The sequence below is a fragment of the Oreochromis niloticus genome, linkage group LG20, assembly GCF_001858045.2.
Source record: "Oreochromis niloticus isolate F11D_XX linkage group LG20, O_niloticus_UMD_NMBU, whole genome shotgun sequence".
Classification (NCBI taxonomy): domain Eukaryota; kingdom Metazoa; phylum Chordata; class Actinopteri; order Cichliformes; family Cichlidae; genus Oreochromis; species Oreochromis niloticus.
In genome coordinates this window covers 13,208,393-13,234,454 of record NC_031984.2, presented here as the reverse complement: position 1 = coordinate 13,234,454, position 26,062 = coordinate 13,208,393, and the positions used below count along the sequence as shown (strand labels likewise).

The window sequence follows — 26,062 nt, the reverse complement described above, 5'->3', positions numbered from 1 at the left end:
GCACCATAGTTGATCAAATCCTTAAATTCTTTGAACTATTGCACTGAGGTTAATAATCCCCTCTGCCAGGCCTGTCATGTTCCTAACCTACTGCCATTTAACCTCATTCGTTGTATGATATTTAATCAGGTATTTTAGAGTGGTTTGGATTGCCCTCGTCCAAACATGTTCAATATGTGTTGCTGTTCAAACAGAATTCAAAACATTTTAAAAGTATATAATCTAAATAATTAAAAAATAATTATACATGTATGTAGATATTTAAAAGCTTCTTAACCTTTTTAAGGGAATTAAACTGTATGGTAAGTCAATGCACATTCTAAAATGAATTATTTGTAACAATGTTTACATTTTTCTCTATTTTCCTTACCACGGGTGTTATTTTGCATCTCCACAACTTATTTCAACTGAAGCATGTTGTTGCCAGGTCATAGAGTGTAAACCTCTCCTTTGTCTGCTCCACAGGCCAGGTAGAAAAAGCCGGTAGGTGTCAGGAAGCTTTCCCTGCCTTAGGGGGTGCTTATAATGCTCGAGCAGGATTCTCAGTGCCTGATCAGCAGAACGATGACACTGATGCTCGGGCTAGCCATCTCTGCTACCATGACTCCTCCAGCATTATTACATGTCCAGATACCATCTTTAATTCTACTTCCTTTAAACAAGGTGGATGTGAGGGTCATTAAACCTCCATTCATAACAGTAATTATGTGATAAGACTTGCTGAGGTAAGATGGACAGGGAGGCTTTAAGCGGAGAAAGAGCGAATAACCAGCTAATTTTTTTTCCAGGAGTGAGCAGCTATGCACATTATGTTTCCATCAGTTTATATCAGAGGTTAACTTATTGTGTCTCCTGAGTAGGCGTTATCGATATATCAGCATTTAACATTTAATGTGCAATTTTCCAATTAACTTTATTGACAATTACCAGAATATTTACTATCTTTAGGACACAGATATTATATTTTTTATATGATGTTTGTAGTATTTTTCTAACTACTGCTGATAAATTTTAAAATGATTAACAATGGAAACATAACATAGGAAAAAAATTACAGCATGTTCAAGATTTTTGAAAGGTTATCACATAAAAAATGTTAACTGGATTTCATGTTAAATAGTAATAAATGTATGATGCTAAAATGTACATTTTCAAGATTATAAATGACAAAAAGCAGTGAAATATTTATTTTCTGATATCCCCTGACTTGTCTGCACTATCCTAACTGTCACCAGAACACCCAGAGTGTTGACTCACGGAGAAGCAATAAACTCTACCGAAACATACAGCTAATTCACTTTAAACTCCATCAACCCTTTTCCCTTGTCGCCAGTAACACTGCAGTACAGCGCCTGCATTAGGCAGGCTTCCTTGCATGTCAATAGTCAGCCATCTGCTCTGGCTCCTGTAACGGACAAGAGCCCAGCAGAGAATTTCACCCATAGGAGGCCATATTTGGATAAATGAGGTATAGACAAGATGGTTAGAAGCTCAGCAATGGTCAAAAAAACCTTTGCCTCACAGGTGAGTGGGTGCAATCCCCCAGCTTTATATATAGGGTATGATGTATGGCTGTCTTTTTATCGCTGACCTGAGTGTAACCTGTGTTTGACCTGGTTATGGCTCAGTTCTCTGGAGGGGGAACCATCATAAGTAATCTGTTTCAGGGGAGACTGCAATATGCTGCAGGCATGTCTATTGTGAATATAAAGCCAAAACAATTAGGGATTTGTTTTGTTCTGTTTATGGTAATTTTCGGAGACAATCAGACACGAATCCATCACACACCGCAAATTCCACCTACAATGGAAACACACAAAGCCACACAAACTCTTTTCTACTTTCTCGCCACCGGTTGTACACACCCACATAGATCCACCCACACACACACATGCAGATGAGAACACGCATATACTCGAAGCCCAGCGCAGTGTGCAAGTTGAGCAGAACAGAAACGGTCCAGGTTACAAAAGGGGCTACAGTGCAATCAGTGGAAACACAGGGGGAAATTCAATTAAATTTCTTTCTGCAGAGGAAATGCCGTACACACAATATAACCGTCTGTGTTCAGATTCCATTATGTTGTCACAAACCATGAATCACAATGAAAAAAGCCTCAAAACAACTTCGATTTTCAGGAGATGTTGACTATAAATTATTTCTCTAACCCCTGGCTCAGTTTTAATTATGTAAGCGCTTGCTTAAAGTTCTTGCTGCCCACTGAGTAATCATTTCATTTTAAGATGACAAAAGAGAAATACATTTTGAAATAGGAATTTTCAGGAATGAGTTTTTGCAGTGATGTGTTCCTAAACCTAAATATTTTCTTTTTGCATTTTACATATGATAATTCCCTACAAAATTATTTTTTCTAACTTAATTTCCAAAGGCAGTCAAAGCGTTGTTCTTTCACTGACACAATACTGTCGCCAATTCAAATAGAAGGTGTTTGTGTCTGAAGATACACTGTTAAGTGAAGAGAGGATATGAGAAAAAATATATTTCAAACACCGAGTGAAAACTCCCCGAGGACCATCAGTCAGAAGACTGCAGCACTTAGAAACTAAAATAGTGCCAGGCAGAGAGCATAATTAGGCATTTTAAGTGCTTTACATAATACAGTCAGTCATAATGAAGGCCCTGTGGGATCCAGAGGCTGGGCGGCTATTGTCACTCTGCTGCAGTAGGAGCATTCATAAGAAGGCTGGAGAAAGAGATGGAAGGATATGGGGGAAACAGAGAGGTGGAAAGTAATAATGCATAAAAAATGGCGGTTACAAAACATAAATATAAAATTGTGAAATGGAGTTAACTTAATTAACATACAGTTCCATTACAGAGTCAAGAAATGAGCCAAAATCAGTGATTTACATTTTTAAATCCCCCACCCCCAGAGTGCACATGAGACACATCCAGACAAACATAATTAATTTAAAATGTGATTTTGCAAAGTACATAACAAGGTTGCCGCAATACTTTGCTATAACAGTATTCCTCCCTTTGTCTCCCCATCTCTCCTTCTCCCACCTCTTTCTGTCGTTCTTTGATGAGTGAACCACTTGATGTTGACAGTGGATTGATACAAGCTCTTAATGAATGATGTTTCATTAATGGTCCCTTAATCGGATTACCTGCAGGCAGACAGGCTTCATCTATCTCTCTCTTTGGAAGTTGAACACTGAAAGAAGAAAAAACACATTTAGAGAAGCAGAGACTTGCATCTGTTCCACATTTAGCTTTAATTGCATGGACACATTTAATGGACACACGCTTTGCTTATATATTGACAGTATGCAGGAGGCACACAGGAGGCAAGCAGGTAATACAAGCCTATGTTTTTTAAAAAGTGCTTTAAAACTGGATTCCTTTACAAGCAACCCTGCCTAGGGCTTTGATAGTTTTTTAACAGTCAGACTGAACTGATATACATTTCTACTTACAGTGATAGCAAAGCGTGGTTCAAGGAGAGGAACTTTTAAACAATCAGTCCATTCACATATTAAAATAGTTCACAAAAAAGCAATGGAAAAGAAAATAGTTTACTGTTACATGATAAAATGTATTTCCAAGGCTTTTTAATGCTGTCTGACCATGAAAACTACACTTTGTGAATGAATCATGTTTTACTCAACCATTTTGTCAGAAAATATTTTTTGTGATGTCTTTTTAAAAATCTGGACACATCTGCAGGATTGTAATTCTGCAGAAAACACATGTTGAATGCTAACTTGTTAGAAACACTGCACAAACATATCAAATAAATGAAGAGAAGCCTGCAAGCTCATTTGGGTAGCCCGAGCAGAGTCTGCTGTTACACTCACATTATGTACTGCTCTCACTGCGGCACTAACGCACCCATTCAATCAAGGTGGTAACTACTTAACATTAAAAAGACGGCTTTAAAATAATTTTTATGGTACGCTGGCTTGTAATAGCACCGACACAGTCTTTTTAATCTCATTTTCCCTCTCAGACATGTGTTGTAACAGTACTTTGGTTAGCAGGTAAGATGTTCTGGGAATAATGTTGCCAAGGACGCGCTGACAAGGATGCTGAGAGCAGATTATGTGTACTGAGGACACAAGGCCCTGTGGCAAGGGACTGTGTAACAAGCACCAGCTGCATGAAGTCAAGAAGAAGCAGTGTGCATGGATGCGGAAGAGGAATACAAGGGACAGACTGCTAATTAAACTAAAAGCTAGCACAACCAGGTCAGATATAGTCTAGCATTTCTAAATAAATACAGCTCACTAAACAATACATCAGATCTGCACTGAAAAGATACCAAAGAAAATGACTGGCTACATTCTGACTTAATGCTTCTTTTCTGAGCAAACAAAGTTGTCAGTTCACCAAGCCAAGGCAACCCTGCTCAACAGAGATTTAGCCACTAGCATCTTGGTGGAGATCTGCTTTATATATTCCAAACTGTGTTGGAGGTACATTTTTTCATAGCTGTCAATAGCTGTGATTATTTATTCTAAAGGTAGAAGAATAACTTGTATAAATTAAATGCTGAACTAATGAGTTTTTTTCTGCTGAAGCTAATTTAATACCAAGTTGTCTGTTGCTGTGGACAGCAAAATTGCAGGTTTGCACCGAGACAATGTTTTTTGCATGAGCAGTTGAAAGGCTGTGCTTCAGAACCATTCACCACATGAACTTGTAATATATTCTCATGTGGTGACAGAATAATTGAAATAGTGAGTTCCCAAATGGGAAAATTCACATTAACCCTCCCCCTGAGCTTGAACAACAACTCAAAGAGATTGCAAGAATTCTTGCACATGGCAAGTTGTTGACATCATATATAGATAAGACTTGGCTGTCAAAAGTAATTGCTTGGTAGATTGCAAGAAACTTTTGATTAAAGTGTGAGATAACCAGTGCCTTTTTGTGCTAATGTTAAATATGCAGTTTGGTATTATGTTGCAACCACCACTTGAGCTCCATGTAGAGTGACCTAAAATAGAGAAGTTACGTATTTGAAGAAACCCTGATGACAACCCAGGTAAAGCAATAATTTATTCTTATTGCTTATTCTTAATAATTTATTTACTCTTAAGTTGATCCAGAACATTGCAGCAAGACTAGTACTTGGGACTGGTAAGAGAGACCATGTTTCTTCCATATTAGCTTCTCTTCTTTGGCTCACTGTTAAAATCAGAACTAAATTTTAAATCCTTCTCCTCAAATACAAAATCTTAAATACTCAGGCCTCATCATATTTTAAAGACTTAATAGTGCCTTATTCATATCTTTTGATTAAACATGTAATTCAGGCTGGATTAGGTGATCTTGAACCATTCCTTAGTTATGGTGCAATAGGCTTAGGCTTCTGGAGGGCTTCCCATGGTGCACTGGGCATTTCTTTTTCATTCTCCATATGTTTATACACCACTACTGTATTTGTCCTGTCTCTCTCTGCTCTCTTCTCTTTCCCTTCAACCCCATCCAGTTATGTCAGATGCCCCTCCCTGAGCCTGGTTATGCTTGATGTTTTTTTTCCTTTTAAAACTGAGTTTTTCCTTCCTACTGTCGCCCAACTGCTAGCTAACATGGGGTCATGTGATTGTTGGGGTTTCTTTCTTTAAGGTGACTCTTATTGTTAACTGGCACTATATAGGTAAACCTGAATTGAATCAAATTAATGGAAACCACAGTCAACACGTGTTATTGTGTTGTTTTCAAATCGTGACATAAAGTCACGCAAAAAGTCATAAGAACAACTTCATCGCTAACAGCCAACAACTGAAGAACAGACGAGCACACGATTAACTTCCAGCAAAATTGCCAAAATTCTGTTAACCGGCTGCTGTTGTCGCTGCTCAGGAAATGACACGCATCCCTGGTTTAAGCATCACCTTGCCAACTGCTTGCCTGAAAGATACAACAGTGCATTTGCCATTGTTAGAGAGATTTCAAAAGCACTGCCCCTAACTCAGCACAGGCTCTGAGTTCAGCTGCAGCCGAGAAGGAAAGAACTTTTTCCCAAGCAGGGCTGAATTTGTTCTTTCATCCCGCTTCGCAGCCATGTCAAAAATGTGTGTATAGTAATGAAAACCAAGCAAGAATCACATCACAACACTCACTAAGCATTCTCACTTTTATAAACTGTCAACCTTTTACAAACAGCAGGCTCACTATAGCTGTCAGGAGCGGGAATTACTTTGCATATGAGTTTTTATTCAATTATTTTTAACACGCCACTATTATTCGGTAGTGTACATTTAGAGAAACCCCCAAATCTCTCAGATTTTAGATAAGGTAGCCAAGAGAGCTCCTCTCCTGGTCGTGTCTCATCAAACCACTCAAATATTCTGATTTATTCCAGCCCACACTCAAAGTTCATGACACACACTGTTAATTTACAGCATTTAGTCTAAACTGGCAAAGCAAGGAGTTTGATGACAGGTATAAAAGTGTACAACAAAGGTTAAATTTTGTATGGGATTATCTAGCAGGGTCAATTTGGATGTAGGAAAAATAACAACCCACTGTAATGTTAACACCATAAAGTTCATACTCACCCATAAGAGAAGTGAGCCCATAGGGATATGAAAAATGAGAGAGCCAGTCGGTGTGTTTATTAAGTTCTCTCCTGCAACCATTTTAAGTTAGAAGGTAGGCCAGGATGAAAGTGTATATCAGATGTGAACTTTTTAAGTGTGATTTATGGAGCTGCTATGATTGAGGTGTCAGGATTTATGGCCAGACCTGCTGACAGCAATTACTCCCCAAACACTAATGCAACTGAAAACTCTCCTGTGATAGATCTGGTTATTAATGCAAGTACACAGGTATGCAGCCACTAAGGGCTCCGTGGAAAGGTTAAATTTATCATGGTGACATTTTCTTTGTATTATGCTACCAATGTGACCAAGGGACAGTGGAAGGAGATGCACAGCGATGCCCTGCAGTAGTACACCTATCCCTCAAATATTGGAATAGAAAAAACAACAACAAAAAAAAGCTGCATTTCTAACTTAAATGTATAGATTTCTGTTGCAAGGTCATCTTCAAAAATAATATTACCATTATTTTTACAAGAACAAACAGATCTAATAATGAGGTTACTGTCACATTAACTTAATGCTGATTCGTTTTCATCTCCCTTTTAAATTAAAAAAAAAAAACCCCAAAACAAAGATCTACTAGAAAAGTTGTTTATCAAACAACAATAATAAAAAAAAAAAAGAACAAGGATGTTTATTTAGTTATTCTGAAGTGCTGCCAGGAAAAACTCTGGATGAAATAATCATCTTTGTAATATATTTAAATGCTGTTTGAAATTAATCATACCAGTTTCTACCTCGGGACATCAGAGTCCTGTCATGTACAAACTTGTCACATTATTTATGTGAACTGAAAAAAAACTGTGCGCTTAATCAGTGGTGTTTGTGTGTGTGTGTGTGTGTGTGTGTGTGGCCATGTGTTTTAATATCCAGGTTTGTGTGTCTGCCAGTTTTGCATCTTGTCCTCTGCAAAAAGATAGAAGCTGTACAGTGACTTCACAAAACATAAATGAGAAGTTAAAGGAAAGAATTTATGTTACATGAAAAGACTGACATAAAATAAAAAAACAAAAACGAAATAGCTATTCTTTTTAAGTCTGCACAAATAGCTTCAGGTTCATACTTGAAGTGCTTACAAAGAAAAATGTCTCTGCAATCTCAGTTTTATTTACAAAGCTTAAAAAAAATGAATAAAACTGTAAAACAGTTTCCTGTTAAGTGACCTTAATGGATCCATGTTTGAACCCATGGCCAGCAGGGAGAGAGCACCTCTTGTTTCCTGTGTTTCCTGCAGCATCCAGCACCTTGGGGTTGATGTTTTAATGGAGTGTGGGAGGCAGACTCCTAGGTGTTTCAGCATGATAATCCAGACTCTCCAGAACTCAGCGTGGCCATGTGTGTTGAATGCAAATGCAAGCTGAAGAGAGAGCACCTCAGTTCTGAACTCTGCCTAAGATTCATTTGTTCGGAACACTAAACTGGCTTGAAGATGCAGTGAAGCCTCCATGCTTCTGTAGAGTAAGTGTTGTCCCATGGCCTGGGGTTAAGTTGGGATTTGTAATGTGGGTGGGGGCTCTCTGGTTTGAGGGTTAGAAAGTTTGAAGACTGAATGCGCCGTGGCTGACTCCCCAGATAGTTTAGGCCCAATTTAACCCCTGGCTGTAGCATCTGTTCTTGCTAGGCATCCATTATTCCTGGGAATTTTAAATAAATTTAAGCTTCTTATATATTGTACTTTTGCGACTCATAGCAAGCAAAATATTTTGGTATTGAGAAAAAGAGCCAAAGTGATTAATTACGCCTGTTGTGAAAACAGAAGGTTATTATTTTTACTTCATGATGGAAATGGAGAGCAGTGCTAATGTGCTCTGAGGTGTTGCACCTGGGTTTCCCGTGGTGAGGGGCCCCGCCCTCTCTGAGAACATTTTGGAAGAGAAATGAGTAGTTTGTGTGTCTTCACTCCTCTGACAGCTTCAGCTGTGCTTTTAAGGATTTTATAGGATGTTGAACCAGCATCATTTGTTATTTTGGTAAAACCAGTTTTGGGACTCTTAACATATGGTTAGTTTAAAGGTGTTAGTAGTTTGCATATTGTGGTCAGCTGAATTCTGTTTTTTTTTTTTTTTTTCCCCCCCTCCCAAATCGTGTGGATAATTGTACCTATGGTGGCCACTGTAGGACAAACACTGGCCGTCATTCTGTTGTGAGTGTAGGCTGTTAGTCAGCTGATGCATCTTAGCTACTGCATTCATGATGGCAGGGCAACATGGCACCTTCCCATTCCTGTGTATTTTTGTACATGTATGCTTATGGAAGATGTAATTACACACTAGTCAATGTATATTTATGAATGCAACATTTGTTTCTATTAAACAACCTCAAAAGGTACTTACTGTACCTATAAAGGAGGACCCCAACAACACAGGACACACAGGCAGATTTCAGGAAAATTCAAGTCCAGAGACAAATGGATAACAAAAGCACTCTGTTTAGTCAAGGAACACAAAGCACAAAGATGAACAACAACAGGCAAGAGGATGAACTAGGTTAAAAAAAAAAAAAAAAACTTTAAAAAAGGAATGGTTCTAGCAGAATAAAATGGCTGAAAAGTATCTAAAAAGCATACTGGTTCAGGGCATTATCTAAGTGCTCACTCACATTTGGCAATTTGTACCATGTCTGAGCACATTTAACCCCCAAGGTCCAATTTATTTGACTGGTATGATCACTGTGTGCTGTGCTGTGCTGGGGTGCAGCTGAAAAGTTTGGCCCTGGCATGAATCAGTTGCATTCATGTAGTACCTTGGAATGCCAAACCTCAAATTCAGCTGCCTCTCTGGAAATCACTTTAAGTATTTAATACATTTGTGAGAGGATATCTGCATAACATCATGAATCTCTTGTTTTCTACAAGACCACTTTTCAAGAGGTCATGTGTGGATGAAAGAGAGAGATCGGCCATGAGAGGCAGGAGTTGAGATGCTGAGACAAACTGAAGTGTACTTGGGCCCAGACTGTTAAGCACAGAATGAACCCAGGCAGTCGTGCTTGGGCACACACTGCGGACAGTGTGAGTACACTCTTAGTGGCAACTGGTCTGCCACAATAAATGGTTCAGGGCTTTCTCTCTTATCTCTTTTATCTTTGGACACTCTGGAATATCCTTTATCAAAGCAAAGGGGACAACAAGTGCTATGAGGCTAATCTTTGACAACTGTTCATTTCAGTTTTTTATTGAAAACATCCATCTTTGTGCTGCATAATTAGAATGTAGTCTTATAAAAGTCCAGTCAGAAGTCTTCATAAACATTCCTCCACATCTGTCTTTGACCCTGCAAAGGTCAGAGAAATGTGTTTAGGAAAGACTTTTCTATACATCCACCACCCTGGATTTTAAATACATAGGCAAGACATGTGAGGAACCAAAAAGTACCCGGCAGATAGCCAAAAAGGAGGGAAATACAAAAAGTAAGGGGGGATGGAGGGGGTGGGGGAAAGAACAGGCACACAAAATAATTAAATTCAAAAACAAACAAAAGTAGCTAAAAAGAGAGGCCAAAAAAACTTAACAAAGGGAGACCAAGACAAGGAAGACCAAAAGAAACTGGTAAATAGCAGACAGCAAACAGACAGATGGGCATAACAAGACAAGAATAGGGGACAAGACCGATATGTAATATATGAATTCTCTGCATTGCTGCACACTGATGTACTCTATGTCAAGTGAAATACACCATTCAGGGCATTACCTTGGGTAATAAAGAAAATCATGTCAAAACTCAGTAAAGAAACTATAGTTTAGTTTTAGTTTTTTTTTTTAACTTCAAAAGATGTTTTAATGCCTGAGATAACAATACATATGCATGTCATCGTGATATGGTGATTCTCTAGAGAGTCCTCATTCCCCAGTGGGCAAAACAATATATGTATATGTAGAATTCAAGTAATAAATGTGCAAGAACGACAGAAAATAGGAGTAACTGCTGTCTCAAAATTCTTATATATAAGCATTCATGCAGTTAAAGCAAAAGAAAGTCAAGATGGTGAGAGGAAGACACATACAGCAGAAAGTAAAGCCAGGGTAGGGGGAGGCTGATGCAGGTTAGAGTCAAACCATGCAATAAAGGTTTGAGAGGCCATATGAAATATAAAGCTCCAAGGCTACAGCACGGGGGGCCTGACAGAGCTTCTGTTTTCCTGGCTTTGCCACTCTACTGTAGGGGCGATTACATTAAAACCTCAGGGATGAAGAGGACGTTTTTTTCTGTCTCTCCAAACCCTCACGCTCTACAACAACAGAGCACTAACTGAATGGGGAGGAAACAGGTCGAGCTAAAGAGACGCTTGACCCTGAGAGCCCATTTTCATTATTTAGACATGTTTGTGCAACAGAGTCACTTTTCTGGGGAAGAAGAAGAAGAAAAGAGTGAGTAGCACTGCTAGAGCCAGAAACTGTGTTCGTACTCTGCCTTTAAAAAGTATTTGGGCTTCTCACTGTCATCAGCTGAATTTAGAGCAGGTTTTTAAATTGCTACACCTTCCACCGCAGGAGAAGTTTTTAACATCTCTCTCTGTCTCTTTCTTGGCATCTGGGAACCCATCAGCTGGCTGCTGACAAAGTCATTTTTTCAGGGCTTCTGTTGTAACCAAGATATCCAGATAACAAATAACAAATAGCAGAACTTGGACTACAAACAGCAGCCGGGAATTTTCTGGTACCATGAATCTTGTCCCTCCCCTACAAATTCTGCATATTCATATATCTTTGCTGGAAGTATATTCTTGATATATCTGATCACTCTGATTAAGCTGTGGTATAAGACATAGGGTTACCATGAATGTATCACCGCTTAATCTGATTCAGACACTTTTCATGAAGTCTTCCACCAGCCATTGTGACGCAAACAATTCATCTTTTTAAACCACATTTCCAAGTCCTTCCATCATTTCACCATCACATGACAATACCTGCTTCCTGGGCAATTATATCTAAGAGATAGAGAGCATTCTCTCCCTTCTCTAATCAGAAAGAGCAATTGCCTTTGATAATTTACAGCCAGTTTAAGTTTATACTGGCAGAGACAGATTTTGGAGAGCAAGAATGCACTCTAGGCATTATTGCTTTCTAAAGACATTCATTTGCAGACTATTAAAAATTAAAACTGGAGGTGTGGTACAGTAGCTTTAATTAACAGGTGCAGCAACATTCAAAGCTGTTGTGGATCACTGCCTGCTAGGAAATCAGACTGTTTTGATAGGAATCCAGAATATTGTAATAATTAATAATACTAATGAGAAGCTGACTGAATTTCTTTCTGATGCATTTTGATATTTTTTTCCACATGGCAAACTGGATTTTTGTGTTTGGTCGTGGGTGTCTGAAGAGGAAAGTATGAGACTTGGAACATTGCACATCTTAATGTAACCAACCCTAACATATTGTGACATTCAGGTATTTATCTAACATGCTAACAGTTTCATTTATAGCTGTAATTTGAAACAGATACATAATAGCACCTATCCAGGGATGTAAAAGAAAGAGACTCACTCCAAGAGAGTGATTGCAGTAAGTTAAAGTCAGACTGAAACAGGTTGCCAGGTAACCGGTACAGTCGCATTCCAACCAAAAGTGGACATCTCAACCATTTGCAATCAGCCCCAGCCCCAATATATCAAGGTAAAACATATTACATTATATTACATTATTCATTTAAAAACTCAGCAACTTAGAAGATTAGTTTTTAAGTCTCTTAACTTAAGGAATCTTAGAATAAATAGTGGAAAAGGGCTGGTTTACAAGCTGGTTTGTATACTGTAGTTATTTTGAACAGGTCAAACATGCAAAGATTCGCTTTTCTTTCTTTATTGCGAAGAAGAAGACGAAGAAGACGAAGAAGACGAAGAAGAAGAAGAAGAAGAAGAACCACCACCTCACTAAGGGCCACTATAGTCAAACCTCAGTGCCCTTCCGTACATAGTTGAAAAAGGAAAGCAGCAAAAAGACGCTCATACAAAACAGAGCAGACATAAATATGACAATCATCAAACTAGCTACTGTACTGGTGGTTTATAAGGTAGCGTGTTTAACATTCAGGCATAAAAATCAAAACAAAGGCTTTAGCTCTGAGTGTTATTATTTTCTGAAGGATTAAAAAAGATATTAAATAAATAAACACAGGGCTACAGTGTACATGTACACTTTGAGTTTGTTTTTATTTTGTTTTTTTTACTTTAAAACTAGCGTGTGACACCGCTAGAGTATAAAAAGTCAGAGAGACAGAAAAACTGTTGATTATTTTTGGGGGGCTTGTTTCCATTAAATAAAGGATCCAAAGCATTATTTGTTACACAGATGACAGCCTCAGTGCGCAAAGTAGGAGTTTAAAAATAGGTCTGATATTACACCAAGTCATGGGCCAGTTAGGCCAGTAACTAGCATACTCAAAGGCAGGATCCAAAGAGACCACAAGAAGTCAAATATTAAGAGCTTTATTTTACACTTAAGATTAAGCTACAGCAAGGGTACAGAGAAGGGGGAAACTGAAGAAGCAATCTGGGAGGGAAGAAAGGAAAGTTAATCTGGGTGAGTTATTTCTAAAAGGTTCACAGAAAATTTTCACTGAGGTTAAAGAGGCTGTATGTTTCTTTTTTCCAGGTAGGTGTCCAGAGAGGAGGGGCTTAGTGTCCACTGGCTTGTTTCTTCCTGGAATTAAGTTGTAGTCGAAGGAGAGAGAGAGAGATTGAGTCAGAGAGTGAACAACCATAAGCATAAGGTGAGTTTCCAGTTTAATTCCTGAGAGACGAAGACCAACTGTTATGGAAGTGGTGTGACTTTCAACAATAGGAATCCACTCCTACAGCTGGCACATGATGACTTAGAACACACTGAGAAGACACATTAGCACACAAGGGGGAGAAGAAAAAATGTGTAAGGAGCTACGGCACTACGGTGCCTGTTTACCACACTAAGAAGGCAGATAATCTGGCAGAAGCTGGACGGCAGCGCTTGTCCTTTTATGCTGTGGCTGATCAGGCTGATGAGACACAGGTGATCTGGCTGAGGAGTGGGAAAAGCTCTGGACTCCACCCAAAGGGGTGGAGAATGTTGCTCAACACACAAACAAGTGGCGGACTATGACATCTTGGGCTCAGAAGAATCAAAGGCAGGTTTCTTTAAATGTTCTTTATTGCAAAAAGAAAAGACAATTAAAAACATCATGCCATTTAAGTGATCACATTTGCAAAGTAAGCCATCTACACTTCCAGCACTCTTGCATTTAAAGAATTTAAGAGATCCTTAAACGTTATACTGTTCAATATTCACTGTCACTCAGTCTTGCAACAGTTCCTTCTCAGTCAGCAGTGTCTCCTCAGGAATACACAGGGTGCGTGACTGTGACTTCTCATCATCAATGCAGTTTTATTTCATCCTTCACACAGCTTCAAATCACTCCAGGAGCATTTCAGAACCAGAACATTTAGACTTATGTTTTCAGAAATTCAACATCTTTAATAATTTGTATTCAGGTCACAGCAAAATTGGGCTGAGAAGTGATCAGTGATACAGTGATGAGTCAAGAATGTGTTCTTTTTGGGGGCAATTAACTAAAAACTGACCTGTTGGATTAGAAGGCTGATAAATTTTAAAAAAGGATTTAGCTAGTCAACTTTTGTGAGCTGTACTTCACAATAAGTAAAGGCTTCTGCACTCACTAGAGGAAAAAAACGAGATTTTTCCAGATTTCTGAAAGACTCGTCAGGATCTCAGTATTCAAACAAGCCATTTCTGAGTGAGCCCTTTACACTGGTATTTTCATTCAAGTTGTTTTATTTTTCATTGCATATGTTTGTATTTTAGCCTTTTGTAGGAGGAAATTGAAAATGCATCTTTTAGGAAACTGCCTTCCAGGGTAAAGCTATTCAGAAAATGTGTTTGCAGTGTTCACTGCTAGATAGGGAAAAATCACTTTTTTTTCTCATGACATCAGAATGCTAAGTGCTCTTCTCAGAACTTTTTGAAAACACTTTATATAAACACAAGTTGGTTGGGCAAATTATTGACACCATGCTCTTGACAACATTTCAATTGTTTTTTAGCTTTTTTTCATGTGGACAGATTGTTTTTTTTCTTTTCCAAAAAAAAGCCCTGTCTACCCACACTTTTAAAAAACAATTTGATAGTAAAACTACATGTTACTAGGCTACAAAGTCATTATTTGGTGCAAAATACAGCTACATTAGCACTAGGTACAACTACTTCACAAGTTTCATTACTTTACACACTGGATTGTGCCCATTTTTGCCCTCAGAACTGCCTTGACTCTTTGTGTCATTCATTTAACAAGGTGCTGGAAACATTCCCCAGAGATTTTGGTCCATATTGACATGATAGTATCATGCAGTTGTTCTAGATTTGTTGGCTGCACATGATTTGAGCCATTAAGATGGCTACACTGTGTTCATAAAGGTATGGACATGGTCAGAAGCAAAAGATGTATACTTTGGTACAAAGTGGCCCTAAGGGTGCCAAGAATATATCTCCCACATCATTACACCACCATCACCAGCCTGAACCATTGGTAAAAGGCAGGATGCTTTCATGCATTTCCATCAAATTCTGATCCTACCATCTGAATGTTGCAGAAGAAATCAAGTCTCATCACACCAGGCAATTTTTTCAAATCCTCTGATGTCAAAATTTGGTGAGCCCGTTGTTACGAACACCGTGCAAACTGTAGCCTCGGTTTCCTGTTCTTAGCTGACAGGAGTGGCACCCAGTGTGCACCCAGCACACCAGCCCTTAGGTGCAGACTCCGGGAGCGCTCGCTCTCTCTCTCCCCTCCACATGTCTGTGGTGCTAATAGACAAGCAGCGATGACTGATTTGTTTTCTTGTTTATATTCTTCATTGTTACAGTCCCTAAATTAATGGCTCAAAGAAACCTCAACTAAAATGTAATGCATGTAACTTAAGAAAAATATAAGATGCCAAAACACTGCTGCTATTCTTCAACAGTCTTTCAATAATGAGAATTTGATCGCTTACGAGAAACCAACAGAAACAAAAAGAGTCAGGAGCCCAAAGCTATAGCAAAAGAGCAAGAACACACAATAGTTTGTTGATTCAGGCTTCTTCCCTGAACTAGTTTTTGGTCAACTTAAGTAATAGAAACAAAATTAAAACTGGACTGTTGTTAACTCCCAAGTCAAGCTACATTGATAAGCAAAACTGTAAAAGCAACAGAAAGATAAAGCCAGTGCTGACTGAGTTGAGGGAGAAGAGAGAGGGAAAAAGACAAACTGTCTTTATCCACGTTTGTCTTTTGTCCTGTCTCCTTCTCCTCACCCCCAACCAGTCGCTGTAGATAGCCGCCCCTCCTTAACCCTGGTTCTGCCAGAACAGGGTTACCTCCTGTTAAATATTTAGTTTTTCCTTTCCATTGTCGCCAAGTGCTTATTCATAGTTGATCATCTGATTGTTGGGGTTGTCTCTCTATTATTGTAGGGTTTTTACCATACAGTATCAAGTGCCTTGAGGTGACTGTTGTTGTGGTTTTGCGCTATATAATTAAAATTGAATTGAATTGAATTGAAAAATTATTAAGAGGAGGCAAGCTTCCTCTGGATCCTTGTAATTCAAACTCATACTTTAGGGTGAAAAACGCGTCCACTGCGCTCTACGCGTCCAGTTAAATTGTGTGCACAAATAAATTAAACTGTAAATGTACGCACAAACTAATAAGAAGGCTGTAGTAGTTTTTCTTAGACCTTAGAACTTTTACAGAACTTTCCTGTCCCATATTGAGCTGGTTTCTAGCACACCTGACTAACTAAGGGTAGCAAGTGTCACTGTAGTCTCACTATGTTATTGTATTACAAGACAGACTCATGCCTGTCTTAAATCACCAGGCACTGCTTGTTTTAGTGGAAGTACAGAACTCAGCCTGAGTATTTTTGCCACAGATCTTGTAGACTCCTAGCTTGTTTCCCATGATGTTTTCCCAGCAGTGATTACTTAAGTCTCCATCGGTGTAGGAAAAACTGTAAAAGAGGAGTGACCACAGAGAGTAAAAAAGAAAGGGAGAATATTCTAAGTCACTGATAATTAGGCTTACTGTGGAGTTACTCATGGGTTCATTTTGATAATTAGTTCTTACATTTTTTAATTTTGACTTTTTATTTGTGGTTTCTAATAGTCTGAAAACCATAACAATATAAAATCATGGATTAATGTGTTTCCATTTTAATTTGTTGCATTATGCATTACCGCACAGACAAAATAGACCATTAAAAACTATAGTTTTACACTCAAAATATCACAAGTAAAAATACAGAAGAATTATTCATAAAATCAAATGTATCAAAAGTTAAGGGAGAGAAGGCTAGGCAGCGCCTGTATCACCTCCGACAACTAAGGAAGTTCAGGGTCTCTCCAAAGATCCTCAGGATCTTCTATACAGGCGCTGTGGAGAGTATCCTCACACAGAACATGACAGCGTGGTTCGGGAACAGCTGTGTGAAGGACCAAAAAGCTCTCCAGAGAGTGATCCGTACAGCAGTACGTGTTGGGGGGGGGGAGAGCAATCTTGCAGCAGCGTTGCTGCAAGATTGCTCTCCCCCCCACTTCAGGACACCTACACCAGGAGATGCCGGACTAGAGCAACGCAGATACTGAAGGACCCGTCCCATCTTGGCAACAAACTGTTCCAACTTCTACAATCTGGTAGAAGGTTCCGCATCATCCGGGCAAGGACAGAGAGACTCAAGAAGAGCTTTTATCCTCAAGCCATCCGGGCCCTAAACCAACACAACAGGATACATTTCACTGTGTGTTATAAAGAACCTTATAGAACCTTAAAGAACCAAATAAAGAACCTTGAACCTTGAACCTTAAAAATGGTTAATATTGAGAACTGACCCTTTCAAAAGTTTTGCAAATGTATTCTTTCATATTTTATACGCATCAACATGAAACAAACTTTTAATTTTGGGTTGGCAATTACGTACTTTGTATAATGTGGGATAGTTTAATCTTTAAAAATGCATCCAGTTTGAGCATTTCTTAGTAGGTTAATTAAAAATTGTAAAACTAATCCACCACTACCAGCAAGAGACAGGCACTTAATAAATCATTTCAGCTGAGAAAAACATTTAACATTAAAACTTGCCTTATTTTTTTTATTATTTTTTTTGCACCGTGGTTTGTAGCACCAGCTTTCTGTGATACTCATGTTTACTGTGAAGTCTATAGTGAAGGGACCAGACATGCATTTCAATCAGTCTAGCCTGTTTTTATTGAAAGCTATTTATAACTGACAGCAAAATTGTTTAATGTTCTTTAAACAGTAAAATGTCTTGTGTCAGTTTTGTGATAGGATGACGAAGACTTGTGCAGAACGATGCCAACATGAAGATAAAGTAAAATGTTTGAAGGTTGAGGTTGAATTTAGAGTAGTATGCAAAAGTATTGAACCTCTCCTCATATTTGCATCCAACAACCTTTTTGAATCATTTCCAGTCCAGTCCTTGTACCTAACCTTTTTTATAGGATTTTTTCTTTTTTTAGTATGTTAAACCACTTAACATGTGTGAATCATTCAAGCATAAAAAAAGCAACCTACCTCAAAGAGCGACCCATCCGGTCTTCACATATTGGAAATCTTAGCAAAGAAACTATTTCAAATTGTATTTTAGGCACTGTTGTAAGCAGTGTGTCACAAAAACATATCATTTGTTCCAATTTCTTTGGTTGAATCTGTCTGCCTAAGCACAGTTTGAAAAAATGTATATTTTTGCTCCAACAAAGTAGTTCCCAAAAAGCTACTAGCCAAAATTTGGCATATCTTGGCATATTGTGTAGTGTTCTTAAATAAATTGGGGAAACTAAACAAGTGAAGGACGAAAGAAGAAGTGGCAGGCAGAGGAAAGAAAGAGATAGATGGCTAGATGGATGGATACAGCAGATGAATAGAAAAAAGAATCATAGGTAATAAACCTACCACAAAAAGTGAGGAAGTTGTGCTTGATCAGTTATTTATTTGTTGTAACAATGCTTCTTGGCAATAACTCTTATACCACTGGAATGCCTGTTTATTTCCCCTTTAGTGGAGCCACATTTGTAAGGACTATGCATTTGTGGACTGAGCAGTTGAGCATGTGGGTTACGCCCATTAAAAAATTTCTCTGCCTGTGCCAAAAAGCTTATTTGGTATTGTTTTTGGGATAATGGACACAACCAAATACTCAACTCTGCTGCTCAATCCGCAACTACATTTTCTATACAAATGTGTAACAATTTAAGGGGAAATAAACAGGCTTCCCAACAACATAAGAATTTTGCTATGAAGCATTGTTGCAACAAAGAAATCATTTACCAAACATAAATTTCCATTATTTACATACAGAGGAGGTCAAAAGAGAGATACATTGCTTCTGCAGCCATCTATAAAACACTGTAGAAGCTCTGTCATGGTTTGGTTTTTCAAAATTGATGGAATTATAAACTAAGGAAAGTGCTGTTGGATTTTGATCCACCATGTAATACCATCTAGAAAACATCTGATTGGCAATGGCTTCATTTTTCAGCATGACAATGATCCCAAACACAGTATCAGCGCAGTAAAAGCATACCTAGAAAGACAGACAATGGAACACTATTAGTCATTAGAATTAGACTCTGCAGAGCCTGCACCTCAACATTATTGTAGCAGTGTGAGATCATCTTCATAGAGAACAGAAGAAAAGGCTGCCAACATAAAAAATAGAACTATAATGTCCTTCAGCAAGCCTGGAGAACTATTCCTGAAGCCTACTTAAAGAAAAAAGTTCAGGCTATGTTGACGAATAAAGGTGGTCAAATATTGATATGTTGAAATATTGACTTGCATGCTTTTTAGAACCGTACAAACTCTGTTGTTGCCTTATATTCTGCATTTCCATGTATGTTTTCCCACTTTTCAGTAAATCGCTACATCTATTTCTGATTTTCCTACTCAAATATAAAGAAATGAGAGGTTGCTCAGATCTTTTGCACAGCACTGTTGCCTATGTATTTTTCATTATTAGATTTGCTCACTTTAACAAATATATTTAAAGAAGAGATATGACTTATCATGACTTACTGTTCCTATAAAACCTGCAAACTGCTCCTCAAAGTTTTTCATCTTTATTAAATTAATTGAAGACAGACAAAGCTGCCATTATGTTACTGTCACTCTTGCAGTGAATGTTTAACATCATGTACTATTCAACTAAGCTAATGTCTGAGAAATCAATTGCTGTATGCTCTCTCACACATGCCCAGATATTAAAGTTTCAGAGCCCTGTGAATTAATGTTTAATCCTGGAAGTGTTATGCAGGAAGAGCAATATGTTTCTTGTCCTCCCCTAGGCTAGTTGGCAGCCATGAAGCTCAGTGTAGCTTGAGTCAGAGCCTGTTTACCGGAGGGGGAAAATGAGGGAGGAAGTGAAAAAAAATCACAACAACACAGACGTCAAATGTCTTCTACGATAAGTTTTGTTACCTCAAAGGCAGATTATATCCTGAGACAGTGGCTTCTAAAAAATATTTGTAACGCCTTTGGGTTTACTGTCTTGGAAGTTACATACAGTAGGTTAGACGTACCTTCAGACGTATACTCAAGCTTTCTTTGAGCCAGAAAAAGGAATGATGGCTGAATGGATCCAGTATTAGGTATTTTAATATTAGGAGTTTGCCAGACTTTTAAATCCTCTGAGTTTACTGATGTGTCTGCTGTCTTGACATGAGGTTTCTCAGTTAGAAAACAGTTGGTCCAATGAGCACTATAGCACAAATAAAAATCAGACAATCAGCGCCATGGCTGGGATTAATGCCATTGTCAAGCTGTGCGCCACCACAGGGATGTTTTAAATGGCCGGTGCTTGCTTGTTTTCAGCACTTAGAAGCACTGCTAGTGAAAGACAAATGGAGAAACCTGGGCAACCGTTTACCCAGTGTTGGGCAAGTTACTTTGAAAAAGTAATTCAATTATAGTTACTAGTTACTTCTTCAAAAAAGTAACTGAGTTAGTAACTGAGTTACAATATTCTAAAAGTAATTAATTACTTGGAAAAGTAACTATTGCGTTACTTTAAAAAAAAACAAAGAACGTTTAACCCCCTGGGGTCCAGGGTATAATTGGCCATTTTTTTACTACTCTTGATTTTCCCTCCACATTTTACCTTTAAAAACTATTCACTTTGCCTTGTTTGGTATCATTCTTTTTAGCACAACCTTGCGTGCCTGAATTTACAGTTATGTTCTCATTTTGTCATACTGTATAACCAGAATTGATCTAAAAATCAGACAAAAACCATAAAATCAGAGTAGAAAAAGTTATATTTTTACTGTAACAACCACAAACATCTTTAATGAATCATATTTCATAACTTTAAATGCAAATATTAATTGTCAATTTTAAAATCCTATGCACAAGTTTTGCAAACAACAAATTTATTTGCATCCATTTACCTTGATTTTTTAAATAACCATTTCAAACTATTTACAGAACAATCAGCTGTTCTTCAATAAGATGCCACACAAATTATTTGTGCCACTCCAAAAACTAGTTTGTGTGCACTATAAAGGAGAACATCACAGCCTGATACCTGCAGGTCTGACAGCAGCAGGTGTATCACTGCTGTTTCTACCTGGAGACAGCAGTCGCCTCATTGTTCTGACACACAACACAAAACTATCCACAACACTACACACTAACTACACAAGACAACACATTAACTACACACTCCAAACACGCTAAACGTCACAAATCTCACATCTCAAAACTCGCTCTCTCTCTTTTTCTGCTCTCTCTCTCGACGTCACTCCTAAAACTTCCCCTGTTTTGTTTAGTTTTTTTGCTCATAAGCAGAGAGTGCTTGCTAGCGCTAACGTGGCGAAACTATTGAGGAAAAAACGTCGCATATATCTTGTTTATCACGACTCTGGTTTTACGTGGCCTATCGCCACAATTTAAAAACTGGCACCTTGTTGCTTTGTCTTTAAGTGGTCACGTGATTGACTTACCACGACTACTTTATTCTTCCTCAGTCAAACAGCAGCACTCGATTGTTTTGCCTCCTTAGCTCCAGGTGTTGTGCTAGACAGTGATCGTGATTAGCGTCCGCGGGAGCGCGCAGCTGCTTAAAGCTGTAGCGTCCAGATTACTTACAGCTACTTCCGTGCAGCTGATATAAGATGCGGTAAGCTGAACACAGCTTCAACCGTCTGTTTGTTGAAAAATAGTAACGGACCGCGTTTCCTTGTTAGTAACTGTAACGGCGTTGTAACGATAGGAATAGTAATTAGTTAGATTACTCGTTACTGAAAAAAGTAACGCCGTTAGTAACGCCGTTACTTGTAACGCCGTTATTCCCATCACTGCGTTTACCATTTACTTGAGTCCACTCTCCCAGCAAAACCAGTACGCTGGCACGACTGCGCACAAGTCTCAACTTAAAATAACATTAGATGCCAGCAGATATGTGATATTTCTTAGCCAGTTGGCTAGGAAGAATTCAAATCTCCTTCTCCATGAAAATCAGTTAAGCGTGAGGGCAGTCAGACTGAATGTGGAAACAGAGTGTAACGAGTTGACAATTCTATCTGATATCAGGCTATGTTAGGATGATATGCTCCACTAGACTCACTGAGACTGATTAGATCTGACATGCACAGACAAAGAAAAACTGACAGAGACTGATGTCAAGCAAAGTACATTAACAAAGACAGGTAGGACAAAATGACAAAGGCGGGGTTCTAGAGCAGTTGAATAAAGTTGTGTTTTCAAACTCTATTTTCATTTCTTTACGTTTCCTTTCTGTTTTTATTCCTCTGGATTTCTCCACCTTCATTTCCTGCAAGGTTAGCATGACCTCAAAAGCCAGAGGAGTGGTGATTATTCCAGGTTAAAGTAAACCTTTAACCAAAGAAAACAAAGAAGGAATTCTTGTACTTTCAGAAATATAACCTCCAAATGCACATGTTCCAAAATACCTACAGATATACATATATCGATATACAAAAAGTCCAAAAGAAAAATACCGCAAAAGAAATGCTCCAGGTGCTCATGAGTCCTCTAGAGAAGGCCTGATTTTGGTAAGCAGTGACATTACTATATTTGTGGGGGGGTTTCTGTTTTTAAAAAAATATATATATATTGTTGGAGCCAAACTGTTTTAGGTTATGAATACCAGTCATGGTTGATTACGCAGAAATACCATCTCTACAGTAAAGCATGGTGGTGGCAGTATCATGTTGTGGGGATGTTTTTTCATTATCAGGAATTGGGAGACTAGTCAGGGTTGAGGGAAAGATGAATGCAACATTGTTCAGAGACATCCCTGATTAGGATCTGCTCCAGAGCTCTCTGGATCTCAGACTGGAGCTTAGGTTCATCTTCCAACAGGATAATTGATAATAATTTATTTATCCCGAGGGAAATTGTTTTAAAGGCTGCCAGACGATCCGGCGCCATATGACGTTAAGCACACTGCCAAGATAACTAAGAAGAGGCTTCAAGACTGCTCGTGAATGTCTTTCAGTGGCCTTGCCTGAGCCCAGAGTTGAAGCCGATTGAACATCTCTGGAGAGATCTAAAAATGGCTGTGCAGTGATGCTACCCATCCAACCTGATGGAGCTTGAGAGGTTCTGCAAAGCAGAATGGAGAAACTAGCCAAAAGTAGGTGTGCCAAGATTGTAGCATCTTACTCAAAAAGATATGAGGCTGTAATTGCTGCTAAAGGTGCTGTAACAAAGTAGTGAGCTATATTTTGAGCTATATTTGGTCAATGTGGGGCACTGTGTGTAGAATTTTGAAGTGAAAAATTAATTTAATACATTTTTTAATAACAAAATGTGGAACAGGTGAAGCGCTGTGAATACTTTATGGATGCACTGTAAGAATATGTTGTCTGGCTTCTTTGAATCATGTAAGGCTAGCCTGCAAAGTGGTCCACCATCTATACTGAAATCCAGTGCCAGGTGAGCACAGCTGGGCTCAACGATGCCAAGCTCTCCATCTTTGTCTCCCCCTGCTCTTCCTTTGCCCCCGACACTCACACAGACTGACCTGCCCCCTCTTGCCATCAGATGTCACTGAAGATGCATTTTAATCAGAATCTCAGTGATGGATTCTTTCCAAAAAGATAGATATATCGAGCAGGAGAGAGAGAAGCCTTAACTTTGGTAAACTTTTCTTTCAGTCTGTTATTGTTTTTATAATATTTTCTCTCTGTTGTCTCTCAAAAAGCAGAGGAGGATCAGCTTCCTCTGCCTCAGTGGACCAGCAGCCTCTCACAGATACCAAGACCCACTGTACAAGTTTATCATATGTTTTTACATTTCATTTATTTTCCCTTGTTGTGTATAATATCTACTTCTACTTTGTTGTGGTTATGTTTAAGGATGCATTCTATTAAGGTTAAGTTTAGGGAAAGGTCTTGGTTACAGTGGCTGTACCAAAAAAACAAGTGGTATGGGAAGAGTTTACTATTGATTAACAAAATGAAAACATCTACCTTTTCCAAACGCCACTTAAGAACTTACGTCTCAGCATGTGAATTCATGTCTTGGTGAGATAAAATAAATTGATAAAGCATAGTATTGTGATATTACATTAAATGGAATCAACTGAAAAACCATCCAGCATTGGACTGCCCAAAGCTGGAGGGGGGTTGCACGCTCACGACCACTTTAGACTGCAAAGCGACTGAAAATAATTACTGTCTAATTTATAAATGCGGGCAGATTGTGAACATGTTGCCATCAGTCTGAATGAGTCTTTGTCAATGAGCACAACTTGAGGGGACTTGACTCAGCTGGCTGCCAGCTGGCTGTATTCTGGTTATTTTCCTATAGAACATGAAGGTTGCTATGTGCAAATATAATATATTATACAAATATAATGTGAATTCCTGTGTGCGTAGACAAGAACATATATGTGATTTGTTGCAGCTAATTTCTCTATTATCTGAAACAGATTGCATGTAATTGCCAATTTGACCCCATTTAATCGCAGACTGATATTTGGACTGACTCCTTTTTAATGGGCAGGTCAATCCAACAAAACTTCACATCATCACAGCAATTATTAGAATCTACAAAAACGTTTATTACAAATCCAAATTCTATTGATTTTCCTATATATAAAGTTCATTTCATCATCCTCCTGTAAACATGATATGATGTTCTCCATATGCCTTTGTTTCATTTCATGTTCAGTGTATATCACCAATATGTACCTCAACGATTACCAAAATTTGTTTCCGTTATAGAATTTTGTTCAAGTCGACACTAAGTAGCGTAGGAAGAATTTAAAAAAGCACTACAGTTCTGGCTTTTGCTAGCCAGTATACTACTGGCAGTATTCAGAGAAGTTTACGTCTTTCTTGCTGAAGACGTTTGTGCCAGAATTTAGTTGATCGTGTATTCCCATAAAATTCGCAAACTATGAGCCAGACGGACTTTTAAAACTATGCCAACTTTTCAAAATCAGAACAATTATGGAAAATGCTACAGCCAAACAGGATGACTGGAACTGAGGCAATTCCCAGACTGTAATGTCACCTCAAACCCTTGATCCCTGTAGCTACAGGGATTTAAAAGATGGATTTGGAACAAGGAAATATTGATTTGGCTCCACTTCCCCTGTTGGTAGCTCAGGATTAAAGAAATAAGCCACCGTGGACACTCTGACCACTTGACAAACTTCAAAACCTATGAATTTGTATGTGTCCCCATTTAAATACATATTGGTTAATGTGTGATTCATGTATGTAAATGTGCAAGTATGTTTACAACAACATTTTTGTCAGTTGGTCATTAAACTGTAGCCAGGCTATCTTTTTGATGGTGCTTTCAACCCCTCACATACAGGTCCTATGTGTTTACGCGGCACAGTCAGTGTAAGCGCCTCACTTGCAGACACCTCTCTGTTGAGTTAGAGCCTGGCAACGCGTGCGCTCCCTCTGTCTCAAACCACGTCTCTGTTCAGCTAGAGTGCTCTTTGTATAAAAGACACCCCTCTGTGTCCCTGGAATGGTTCTTATTTGCAGTCCATCTCTTGTTTTTTTTTTTTGTCATACGTTTTTCTTCCTGAAGTGAATCTAATTTTCTCTTTGCAGTCAATTTTGGTATTCCCAAGAAAACATTAAACAATGGAATTGAAATGACGTGATTTATTTTTTTTTTTATTGAAATCCAATCAAGCTTTTAATGAGTTCTTGTTCTCTATTTTATTGCCATTTTTCACCACTTTTGCCAGTATCCATTGGTACAGATCCCAGGTTTAAAAAAATAATTTCAAACATTGAGGAGGTTTGACCTCTGACTGCTATTTATAACACACAATACCTCATTCCTCCAACTTGACAGAGATTTAGACTAAGAATTTCCCTGTTAAAATCAGTACTTCACAAGCGATATTGAGAGCCTTTAAGAGGATTACATTGATGATGCGCCATTTTGTTAAAGAATGTAACATTAGGGTTACTCTATTAAAGATAGCGCTTAAAATGTGTTAGCCAGG

General features: G+C 38.4%; 1 long non-coding RNA gene across 1 annotated transcript in view; it reads left to right on the top strand.

The window, feature by feature from the left end:
- The window catches only part of LOC106098587 (uncharacterized), a 61,903-nt gene extending 45,394 nt beyond the window's left edge, over window positions 1-16,509 (top strand). The window contains exon 3 of the long non-coding RNA XR_003215407.1: window positions 13,171-16,509. This is a non-coding gene — a long non-coding RNA (uncharacterized LOC106098587). The remainder of the gene's footprint in view (window positions 1-13,170) is intronic.
- Window positions 16,510-26,062: the final 9,553 nt, after the last annotated feature.